Source organism: Drosophila montana, unplaced genomic scaffold, assembly GCF_035044405.1.
Source record: "Drosophila montana isolate Dmon_TW-CO22-7 unplaced genomic scaffold, ASM3504440v1 contig_3216_1, whole genome shotgun sequence".
In the NCBI taxonomy this organism is placed as follows: Eukaryota; Metazoa; Arthropoda; class Insecta; order Diptera; family Drosophilidae; genus Drosophila; species Drosophila montana.
This window is the reverse complement of record NW_026998096.1, coordinates 1,200,921-1,213,920: the sequence shown is the minus strand read 5'-3', so window position 1 is coordinate 1,213,920 and position 13,000 is coordinate 1,200,921. Positions and strand designations below refer to the sequence as shown.

General features: G+C 39.9%; 1 long non-coding RNA gene across 1 annotated transcript; it reads left to right on the top strand.

Moving 5' to 3' along the window:
• Positions 1–9,241: 9,241 nt before the first annotated feature.
• Positions 9,242–10,793, top strand: LOC135432940 (uncharacterized). The gene is made up of 2 exons (XR_010436987.1): positions 9,242–9,594; positions 9,659–10,793. It is a non-coding gene; the product is annotated as an uncharacterized LOC135432940 (long non-coding RNA).
• Positions 10,794–13,000: the final 2,207 nt, after the last annotated feature.

Genomic DNA, 13,000 nt, shown 5'->3' with positions numbered 1-13,000 from the left:
AAAGCTTGGGGCAATGTTTATTTTTGCAAAATATGTTGGGCACATACTTACACAAATATATATGTAAACTTATCAATATACACATAAGCACGGGCATACGGGCACACACTTACGGCCAACCTGGGTGGGTTGGCTGCCTTTTCCACGTTCACTCTTTTGCACCCACCCACTCTCGGTCCGCCTCGCTCTTACTGCTCAACCAAAAATCGTTTTTGCGTTTTGGCCTCGCTTTAAATTGCTTTGGCACTTAAGTGGTTTGTGCCAAGCCTCCGCCCCTGAGAGGCTACCACGTGTCGTCGTTTTGCCGTTAAACTGAAATTACAAAATGTTTGTTTAATTAGAAGTTGTGCGTGCCTCCAACCGTCGCTTGATTACACTAGTTCACAAAATTTCTGAATCGCAGCACCTGTTAAATACTCATTAACTCAAATCACAGAGTGCATTACATGATAAACTCCAACAACACTTAAGAGCAGGACAACCAGGAGATACCCTGTAGGCAACGCCAAGCTGTCGTAACAGATATACATTTAAACAAATTTCCATTTTTGTGGTAAACGGGTATTAAAAAGTTTCGTGTCTAGGTACTTTATGTTCTATGTTCTATGCTCAAGGAAAAAACATTTATATTTATCGATATAAAGCAGATCGAAATTATCGCAAAAAGAATCTCTCGTATATGTAAATTTCAAGTATCAAGAGGAAGAGAGCCCTATAAGTCTAAGATATCGTCCAATATTATACATCTTTTTGCCGAATGACTGATGAAAATGAATTTACACCAATTGTAAATTTTGTAGGACAGTGTCTTTTTAAGCCATTGAAAATATGACCAGGCAAGTGGACTATGCCACATCTCAATCAAAAAGCTGAGCGTGTACCGCACTCTCCCACTCACAGTCATACACCCACACGCACACTTGTTTGCATGCTGTACGTGTGTCTCTCCTGAGTGGTTCGCTTGGCCCACCCTTGCGCCCGATTAAATACGGTCAACTTATCTAAGAAGTGCCCTCTTTTGTGGTTTTAATCTGGCTGTTCCATGCGTATTTCAGTTGTATTCCATGAAGCTCTCTGTGTAATTCAATTCGTGTATTAATTTTTTCCGTTTAGTCGTCATGCTTCAAGTGTTTTATGGCTTTTTAAGTACAAGGAATCTTGCTGAGAATGAATTTTACCTGATGACATAGTTGACTTATTATGTGACCGCAAATAGACACCCACTTAACCATTTTGTCAATGCAAATGCCACGTACTCATTTAATTAAACATTTTTGAGCAATAACTTATTGCAATTTGTCAGTTTTATTATTTTACAATGAAATTAGGTGTTTAATTTACTAATAATCATATTTTTATCCTTACTTTCAGGTGAGTGAATCTTCAATTATACCTTAACAAAATTAGAACTATCATTTAGAGGTAAGCAGCATGCCAAAGCAGTCAAGCTATAGATATTATTTAACGTGAAAAATTATTTTCGAGTGGCTTAATCATCTGCAAATCATTACAAGTGAGAGTGAAAAAAAAACCAGAGAAAAATATAGAAAATATTCAGTATTCGTCTTGTTTCCCAACTAGGTAATGCCCACAATGGTTCTTAGTTTTAGACGTGTTTTGGTGTGCTTGAAGTTTTGTTCCGATTGAAACCGTCCAAAACTGAGGCCGATTGCGAGGTAAAAGCGTCCAGATACGAAAACAGAAAATATATTTACGATAATACAATAACGTGCTCACAAAAAGTACGGTCTAACTTAATATCTTGTACGACAATAAAAATCGAAAATCCGGAAAAAAGCATAAATTAGTTGTTAAAAATGTTTAATTTTTATTTATTTTTAACTGAAACTATAAACAAATAACTAAGAATTGTATAAATATAAACAAAGCCTGTAAGCAACATACTCTGAACTCTTGGTATATGGAAAGTAATACTAAATTTTTGAACCATTCTTCTTTACTTCTTTTTAATAGCTTTTGTGAGCTTTAATGATTTATTAACAATATTTCAACTAAGGACCATTTACTTTGTTTACCAACATTTAATATAACGTGTCAACAGTGCGAAAAAAAAAACAAAAAAAAAACATGTGTCAGGAAAAAGTGTTTCGGGTTTTATAGAAAGTGATAAATTTGTGGTGCACAATGAAAGTGTCTAAAAAACACGTATAAACAAATAATACAGGACAATGCCGAATGCACAAACCATTAACAATATGATTTATGCTTTTTACAAGCTATTTACTTTACTTTATATGCATATTGTGTATAGTTTTTTTCTCTTTTCAACTTTTGATGCCCTGTTTGTTATTGAAAATGTGTGAAAATATATAACAACGACAGGCATAAGGCTTCTCCGACTATATACATGATATATGTTCCTGATCAGCTTCGAAGTCTAGCTACTCTTGTCTGTTCATCTGTTCGATCGTCTGTCCGTCCGCCTGTTTGCTGTCTGTATATTATCGAAATCGCTGGCTTAGATAAATATCGATTTCCGGAATCTGTATGTTAAGCATGTTAAACGACAAATTTGCTCAAGAGGTTGTCGAAGTGTATTGTCAGATAAAATAGAAGTTTGGAACAGAAGTTTGACCCATACAATGGATCCGAAGAAAAAAGAAGAACTGCCCAAATTGCTTAGCCTGCGATATATGTTGTTGTAGATGAGAGTATGATTCGAAACTGAGTACAGAGTATCTTTTAGTCTTTTACAAAATATGCCCTAAATTAGGCTTATATCCAACATTTTTCTTAGTATCGTATATATATTATTGCAATTAAATAATATTTCCATAAATTTGCATGATTTAATTAAATTATTATATTGTTTTCGACTGTGATTATCGTAAGTTAATCTCAATTCGGAGATTTCCTTTTGCACAATTGACTCTGAGTCGACTTTAGATGGAGTTAATAATAGATGGTTCATAAGAAAAGAAGACAGTCAGAATACATATTGTAAATGGCTGCGCGTGTGTGCGTGTGTGTGTGTGTTGCTAGTGACCGTTAGCATTAAACACAAACGCACACAGAGAAAATACCGTAAGCGACATATACAAAAAGAGATTGAAATTATGGCACAAGGGGAAAAAAATTTAATGCATTTTTCTTGCAAAATTTATTGCCCAAATAAATTATCGTAATAATATCAAATAAAAAGGAGCGCATTCGAACGAAGCGCAGTGTACGAAGGACGAAGGACGACCCAGAGCTGAGCAGCAACACATCGAGACAGAGAGTGCGAGAGTGAGAGAGATAGCATGCGTGCATAAACACGCACTGATGCCAACGCTCTCGGTTATTAACATATGCACGAGCCAGGAGAAAGAGGCAAGCAACGTGCGTTGTTTGGGTAGCTTGAGCAAGAGGCAAGAGGCAGGGGGCAGAAGGAAGGACCAGAGAGTTGAGCACTGTGGAATTCACTGTCAGCTAAGTGGCAAAGAGTGTGGAGCAGGAGAAGGGTGCGGGCTGAAGGGCACCAGGTTGGTGGGTTGGATTGCGTTTGGGGGCACCGTTCTGGAACAAAAATCCTTTGCATGCACAATTTAAGCAGGATTTATGACTGGCAATATTGCCGTGCTGGTTAAGAAGAAGACTTTTGCCCTGTTTGAGTGTGTGTGTGTGGAGGGGGCGTGGCGCTAAGGCTAAGATCGTCGATTGTGCGTGCAAGAAATTAAATTGCCAAATGCCCATAACATCGCAAGGGTTAAGGACGGTTGAGGTTATGAAAATTGCTAAATTATGTTAATCCCTTTGGTGAATATTGAAAAATTGCAAGCACATTCGCAGACGTACCTTCATACGCATCACTACCGTCCATTGACACTTACATACTTATTTCCTATGCATGAAAGCATTACGAGGCTATTATCATTCCACACATATGCATATCCGAGCCGGTGAATGCTCGCAGATTTTTCTTCAGCACACGTATAACCCCATTTGCGAATTTCTCTTGTGCGTTGGCCCTTATTACATTTTATGCATCGCTCACAACAATGGCAACCCTGGTCAGACGTACGTCAATATGTGTGGGTGTAAATATTAAATATGTATTACGATCATAGTGTGCGGGAAAAAGTAGCATAATGGAGTCATGTTAAAGTAGGTAAGTGGAAGTGGAAGTCCGTCCGTCTGATAGCTAAAGCTTCCGCAGTTTAAGTTTATTTTAAATTAACGAAAGCTCATCGCGATTTACTTTTAATCGATAAATATCGCTGTGTGGCGAAGGAAGCTATTTCGACGGCTTAAAATCCTGTAAAATTACTTCACCTTTTGGAATTTATTCAGTAAATGATCTACTTTAATTTAACATCGTCAGCTTATGTTACCCTGTGTTAAGAGTTGCTAGGCTCAAACTCAGAAAGGGCATTTGGTTAAGCGTGGTGCATACTTTTGGGCATAAACAATCACTTCCAGCACCGTGTTTTCGAATGATTGACGTGCTTACAGAATTTCTACTTCTTAGTTGTATATTAACTCTTAACTGCGTTTCACTGGCCATTCTTCGATAATCCGCAGTCAAATCAATACCTATTAAAATACATTAACAAAACTCTAAAAAAAAAAAGCCAACAAGAACGACAATAATAAAAGCAGCAATAACGTTGACTCTTTGATAAATTATTCTATAGAGAAGGTAGGCAGCTGAATTTGCCAGACAACTAACCGACAGTCAATCCCAGCCCGAGCTCCATTATTACCATAAACATAAAAGGCGTGGCCCCCCGGTCCAACCGCCTGCTGGCTCCTCTTAACCCGAACTTTTACCGGTTGCCTGTCTGCTCTCTGCCTGTCGCTAAGCTATTGGAAAGTTAAGTCGCGTAATCGATTGATTTGCCGGGCACTTCTTTTCAAGGTGCGTCTAGGGGTATAAAGTTTTTGCCTCTGCCTGGGCCTCTTTGTCCCCTGCAACCGGCCCCGCTTCAGGCCCTGCCAACGCCCCATTGTCGTCCTTTCGTCTTTGTACTGAAATTGAGATTTATTGCAAAATTTGAATTATAATGCAATTTATAATGTATAATAGCAGACAAGAGACGAAATAGCAGCAGCCGCCTCTGAGATATTGAGCATCATAATGATGATGAAGCTGTGCGTTGTCGGCAAGGGTTCAACAGGAAGGAGGTGAAGCAGGGCGTGCTCTTTGTTGCGAATATTGTTGATTCAATTTGACTACTGGAGTCGAAGCGATCGTACAAAAGACGTTGAAAGTCGTTTATTTTATGAAGTCTTTTTCTAACAAGCACTTGGAATTAATTTTGCCACTATTTACTATTTGCATGTTTATCAAAGTGGACTCCTGAGAGAGCTGTATAACGCTTAATAATATACAGATATCAAAAAACATCGACTTGCTTTTAATCTAACTAATATTTGTTTAAAGCCTCAGCGCAACTCAAAAATCTAGGTTTAAACACCGATTTCCCGTAGGAAATTGCAAATTTTAAAACATTTTGCCGGTAACAACAAGAGTAAGGCAAAGTTCTTGGCTCATAAAAACAAAATGCAAAAACAACTTCGAAATTTGGAAGTTGAAGTTTATGTTGATGTTGCTCCCGTTCCCAATTGCAGCTTTTCGGTCCTACATTCGATATGTAATTTTGATTGAAATATGCCTGTTTACGATATACAAGAAAACACAAGCACTGAGCAGGAGAGCAATAAAACAAGTGAGAGAAATGCCTGTGCTTTCAAATGAGTAACTTTTTATACCCTGAACCCATTGAAAATGGTTTAAAGGGGTATAATGATTTTATGCAAATGCATGTAACAGTCAGAAGGAGGCAGAAATAGATTAGAATAATAGAGTCGATCCAGCTTTGTCCCTCTGTCAGTATGCATGAATGCGTCGCTCTCGTAGACATCAATAGCTAGAGAGCGTCGGTCAGAGTATAGCCTAAGAGCCGTACGCATTTTTTCGCCAATAATCGATAACTTATCCCGTTCCATTAAATCGTCAGAAATCGATATCAAAGTCCTGGCGAAAGACCATATTTCGAAACTTATAAGAGCTAGAGGCAACATTTTGCTACGTAGACTCTCAAATATGACACACAGATACTTGGATACTTTCCCTGATGCCCCAATATAAAGGTATAGATTCGGGTTTTGGTATTTACACTCATTGGGATGCCATATTTATGCTAGGAACATTTTAGAAAGATCGGACAATGAACACCGAAGTTTATCAGGAAAGCATTTTCCATACCTAGTGCCTGTAAAGAAAAGAAGAAGTAATGGGCTTGCGTCTACCTGTCTATGGATATATAGAAGCAAGCTAGAATGATGGCAGCTCGGCACAGTGTCAGGGTATTTTCTAGTCGTGTACTCCCCACTAAAACCCTCTTGTTAGTTTTCCTTATGCCTGAATGCAGCACTCAGAGAAAAAGTAAACTACTTCAGAATGTTTCGATTCTTTGGGAAAGTTTTTGCAAAATGAATTTTAATTGTTTGAATATGTGGATAAATTAAATTTGTTCTTTACATTTGAACTATACCTATAATTTGTTACAGTGCAACGCTGTGTAGTGAAGGCTGTGCGTATTTCAGACAGGCCGTCACTCCAACTGAAGGCAGCAGCCAGGCGACCAAACTTCCAGCCGAGAGCCTATGCTGCGTATTTGCTAAGCCTTGTCGTACCCTATATACGGGCCTATACACGGGCCGAGCTTCAGCCCTCGACTGTGTGTGTGCGTGTCCTTTTGCTTGTAAAGCAATATTTCAATCAAAACAAGAAATAAATTACAGGCTTCACGAGCAGATAGCGCAGGCACGAGCAGGGCAGCAGCGAACTAATGCAAAACTAAAGTGAGAGCTGCAGAGACAGCACATGGCAGACAGGGTCGGGAAGTACGTAGGCCTGGATGATGTTTTGGGGGGTTACATACCAGGCGAATGCAGTCAAAAACAGGACGGGCGAAAAAGTTGCCGCAACTCTTTTACGTGCAAGCATAAGAAAGCTAGATGTAGAGTTCAAGTAAAAGTAAGTACATAACTATTTCGTAAACACGCATACACTCACACCCATAGACACTAACATGCAACCCTCGAAAGTTGCAAGTTGGCAAGTGAAGTGTTACGTAGGTGAAGCACAGGTTGCAACAAGACCAGAAATGCCTAGAAACAAAAGCGAGTCTGACAGCAGGCGGCAGTTGCAGGCAACACAAAGTGTCAGTCGCTTTTTAAATGTGATGGAAGGGTAAACTTAATTTTTTAAGCAAGCAAGAAGTAGTCGTGTGCAAGGCTCTGTTTATAGGGTATATTTGGCGGCTCAAGATCACAAACTGTGTATCAAATGTGTGTACTCTGAATGCTTTGCAGTTGTGTTAACTAGTTTGCCTGGTTTATCCCTCCTTCCACGAACATATCCCGCTTGCAGAGTTCTCTTAATAAATGGACGTAATCATCTTTTTAGCACTCAAATAATATATTCCGTTTACATACTTATCAAGGTATATATATTGCCGTTGTTAATGTAAATGGATAGCAAATAATTTATTTTAATAAGCAAAGTGGGCTGCATCGACAGGGGATCCGGTCAGAGTGAACGGGTGTAATCCGTATTGAAATATCATTTAATTCAGTTATGTTCAACTATGGACTCTTTTTCCTTGAGGCTGACTTGTTAATGATTTGGAAAAATATTCGCTCAGGCATAAAGACCAATGCAAAAGCCAATATAACAGGCCACAAGCATTGCGGCTGCTAACAAAGAGTTGCCTGCTGTGTGTTGCAAGCCAAAAGTTATATTTTCATTATGTCTTTCCCTGGGCATAATCACAGTCTTTAATTTCGGTTCAGTCAACTGAATCACAACTAAAAGTGGATTGCTTACGTATAATTTTCATATTTAAATAATGTTTCTGCAATATGTAAATGGCTTTAATATAAGTTTATTTGCTCTCCTTAAATGGTAAAAGCGTTAATTTAAGTTGTTTGCTTGCTCAATGAGCGTCATCAGACGTGTTGATCTAGGCGCGATCGTCTACTTTTTGTTTTTCTAGATTTAGGGACAGCCACAAGCACAAGCCAATCATTTTATTATAATTCATAAAACGTGTAGATGAGACACAAAAGCGTCTGACATGTGACAGCTCGTAGCCCAGCAGCCCAACTGCCGAGCAGCGCCCTGCCTTCCGTGTTCTGTGCCGGGCAAATGAAGTCGAAAAAACCAAACTTTTTATCAAGTCAATATTTTACGTTGACTGCAAACCACAACAGCAACTGCGACGATGATGATGACGGCGACTGCGATGCTGACAGTCTTGCAGACAGGCCAGTCAGTGGCATGGCCAAGAAAAGTGCAGAAAGTTGTGCCTTGCTTTCTCATCTCCTAATGGTGTTATCGACGACGTCATCGTTGTCCTGGCCCAGACCAGACGGCGGCATTAACCTTTGCTGCCATATTTTTGCGCTGGCTGCTGTGCCTTTTCAACATTTTATTCAATTTCTGGGCTTCTAAGTAAGTCCCGATTGCAGTTCAATAAGCTGGCCAAGGACTCAAGACCAAGGATTAGAGCACTGGGAATTGGTTTCCCCATGTATCAAATTATTATTCATTGCAGCCAGAGCGCACGTAAATTATGTAGCAACCGTCTATTGTCAAATCGATTAACCTTTTAAGCTAACAAGACTTCTGTTGTATGTTGCTTGAAATAAAATGTATTTCATTTGCCAACAGCCCCAGAAGGCTGCTGCTGGTCTGCTAGAACTGCAGCTGACGTCTTTGTTCAGTTGGTTGCATTGCCTGAATGCCTGTCAGGTGTTCAGTGACCAGCTTCCAACCAACGAGTTACTCACTGCCCTTCAGGGTCCTTCTTGTCAGCTGAGGTGTTGGACTGCTTTGCGACGCACCTGTTAACTTGTGGAGAAAGTCAAACTATTCGCTTGCTCGCTCCTGTTCATCGTAAAATCGCAGCAAGAACGTTTTTCTCTACTTCAGTTCTGGATTGAGGTTGAGGAGGGTTTGGATGTTAGCCGCATTGAACGTGCCTTACAACTCACAACAGCCACCTGTAACGAAAACATATCAAAGGTGCCTATAGTCGCTCGCGAATGGATTGGTTTTCTTCATATTTCAGCTTTCTTTTACGTGGCCGTAAATATTTAAATATAAATCTTTGGGTATAATTTTAGACTTTAATTGATTTGATATTAGAAATAGAGAGCTTTTCTTATCCTAAATTTTATTCTGTGAATATCGGAAGAGCACAATACTCCTAATTAGGGATTTCATACAAGGGGTGACACTAAAAGCCCACTTTAGAAGGACGTGTGCTGGCCAATCAAGACGTGCTGTGCACATAGAAAGTCGAAATCAATTAGACAATATGGACAAATGTCTGAGATAGAAGCTACAAATAAAACATTTCGTTAACAAAAGACACGTAGCCTAAGCAACAGCAGACGGGGCGGATAAGAGTCAATACACATAACGTATACGTATACGTATATGAAATCGTTACAAAAGTAGCGTGCCCTGAAAGCGACGAGCTCTGACAAACGAATCAAATCTCGGGGCACACGTAGACAAGCAAAAACAGGCAAGAGTGGGGCCAGCACGCCAACACAAACTATTCAGAGCGAACGATGGTAGGGCATCAAATATTTCCATTAGTTAAATAAATAATCAACAGCGAAATGAATGATTGAGCAGGTCCATGGGCTCAGAGAAGACTTTAATTTCTCTGTCACGAGCAGGCGACGCAGATACACACTCCATGCGATTGCCACACGGCACACCTGACAAAGGTCATCAGAGATCGGCTGCGGCATTGGCGTCGACGCTGCGTACATAAACCAAATGCATACCAAAAACCAACACGCCTGCAATCCGTGTGAGGGCTCAAAAGATGTCACTCGTTGCTGTCCATGTGAATATTACATGAGTATCTCGGCGTCCCCAGGCAGCGGCAGGCAGAGCCACATATTGACCCATTTCAACATCGTCAAACAATCCCCCAAGTGCACAACCAAGCGTTGAGCCCAGCACGGAGAAGAGCACACCACGCGAGACCAGACAGACGGGCGGGCGGGCAGGCGGCCTGCCAGCCAGCCTATCCACATGGACAAGCGCGTTACTTCTTTCGCTTAATAAACCCAAATGCCACCAAAATCAAAAGGAAATGCCACTTACGCCTAATGGCATCACGAAGCTCTGTGGCTGACAGCTGAATCGCCCGAAACAAAACCGACAACCTTCTCGCACAAACACTACCTGACAACGGCGACAACAAAAGCAACAACTACAACATACGAGAGACTATGTCGTCGTGGAGTAATTGGTTATTCGTATACCCTGTACTCATTAAAAACGGATAGAAAAGAGTTGAATAGTTTTGTAGAAGTATATGTAACAGACAGAGGGAGGCATCATCATCCGCTCAGTCGATCTTGGGGTGTCCATACGTCCATTCGCCTATCCGCCTGTTTATCTGTCCAAATATAGGAGTACATCTCGGATACGCAAACAACTAGAGACGTGACATCTTAGACATATATTCTGGGATATCATATGCACGTCTCCACTCCTTATATTCAAGGATATTTCTTAACTCCTGCGATAATTTCCGTTACTCTAGCCATCTCATCCTATAGACACTTTTTGAAAACTACTCAAAACCTTCTTTGAATGTGTTACTGTGATAAATAAGTAAGATGGAAACTGGTCTAATAAGGCTCTGCTCTTCCGAGTGACCAATTGATGTGCAGGCGCTTAAACCCACCAAACACAACATCGAGAGTGGCGAACAAAATACTAAAATAAAGCAATTAAATTTTATTAAAATCCATATATTTCTCGCTCACTCTAGAGTGTGACGCAGAGAGAATGCTGCGGGGTCAACTTGGTCAACCAACGTTCCAATTCAAAGTGAAGCATCCAAGCTGTGCATCCATGGCAACAGCGACTGCAGCAGCAACCGCAATCAAACCAAGCCAAACCCTTTCACGCTATATTATGAAAACGCACCCAAATATGCTCGTAACACCCAGTGGAAAGCTCATAGGTCGCTTCCCATTTTTGAATCGAAGCCATATGACTCCAAGAAGGACATATTGCATGTGTGCAGTGGTTGGTTTTTGGTCTCTGAGTGATGCAGGGTATTTTGCCGGCAACGTTGTGCTGGTTAAATGCTCAAAGAGCAATTCAAAAATTGTGTTTAATTAGAAGGTTGACCGGGGTTGTCCTCAGACAAATTAATTATTGCATAGATTTTAAAAAATCATATCGCAGAACTTTAATTCATTTTATGTTTGCTTTCCAAGTCTTGATCGAGCAGGTAAGATAAATCGTAGCAGTCGGGGGTAACCAAAAGCGCTATACTTTGTTTTCTATAGTAAACCTTTTATAAACTGAACATTGATAAATGGTATAAGGGGTACAGTGGATTTGTACAAATGTACATAATAGGCTGAAAGAATAATCTGCCAACGCATGTGCCCGTCGAGTTAGTTTCATATCATCGATAATTACTGCCGTTTCCATTGAATCGATAGAAATATATAACGACACCCTACTCAGTTCAGAAGGAATAATTATTTTTTACATTTTTATTAAATTAAAAAATAGTTATATCCTCATACCCCATAATAGGTAAGAGAGAGTGTACATGATAGCGAGGTGTATCTATTTACTGTTTGAGCATCTTGTATCTTCCATATATTGTAGTGAAATGTATTTTGAATTGTTGTAAAGTCAGCATACTGATCCACCGCCTTAGCAACGGCTTGAAAAATTGTTTGACATAATTCAGGACACTGTGTCGCGGTCCTTGCCGGCAGCAATCAAAAGCGCATTTTCAACCTACCCGATGCAGGTCCCAGGACAATGGACAGATGCTCATTAGGGCTGAAGCGTTTTCCCAGGCGCCTGAAGCAATTCAGAGCTGGAGAAGGCCGAAGGGCTCAACAGACTCGCAGCTTTTGTATTTTTAATGCTTAAAACAAATAATTGCAGATAAATGGGTGTTCATTGGAGAACACAATGACATGCATTGACATTGGCATCTTCATCATCTTTATCACCCAGCGCAATGTTAAAATTTAAATTATAAAATGTAAAATTGCAGTCCACTCAAGTGCAGCGAAAATCATATTAATAAAAATAATGAGTTGCTGCTGCAGAGAAACAGCAGCTCGAAACCCGATTAAAAATTGAATTGCTCTGCGACGATTGTTAAGTAGAAATGTCAATTTGACAGCTGCTGCTGCTGCTGCTGCTACTGCTGGTGCTGCTGGTGCTGCTGCTGCTGCTGCTGCTGCTGGGGCCAGGGTGGAAAGATTTCGTCGTGGCGATGATGCGACCCTTGCATTTGATGACTTCAACTCAATGTCAACTGAATTTTCATGATATGTCAGTATTTCATTTAATTCAACTCCATTTGCTTGCAAATGCATCAAAAGCCTCGTGAGAACCGGTAGAGAGCTGCTCGGCTTGCGTGTTCTTGCTTTGCATATTTGACGGTGTGTTTTAAAGGCATAGAGAAAAAATGTATTGTTATTTCTTTTCCGTATTAAATCTAAAGCTCTTCCGTAGGTATTTACTTTTCATACTCATATATGTACTATATATCTTATATTCCGTTAACATGAGAATATATACCAATCTGCAAGAGTTTAACTTATATAGAGCCCTAATAGTGCTTTCATACGGACATACACATGTACAGCAAGACGAACCTTGCACAAAACCGAATGAAGAATATATATATTCTTGGGCAGCACCATTTAGCGAAACGATATAGCTTCTTCCATTAGACCTGCACTAAGGAAAATGCCTTTTTAAATGTGCATGACTTAAATTTAGCATCCGAATGTATGCCTACTGCAAAGCACAATGCTTTTTCTTTTAAATTTCTATTTTTGAGTTACGGTGATTTATCATAAAAAAACAATTTGATTTATACCGACGAACATTTGAAAGTAAAATTTGAAAAGCGTAAAGATAGCGAAGTCACCATTGTTGACATCGCAGCGTCAGGAGCTGCTGCCACTCCTT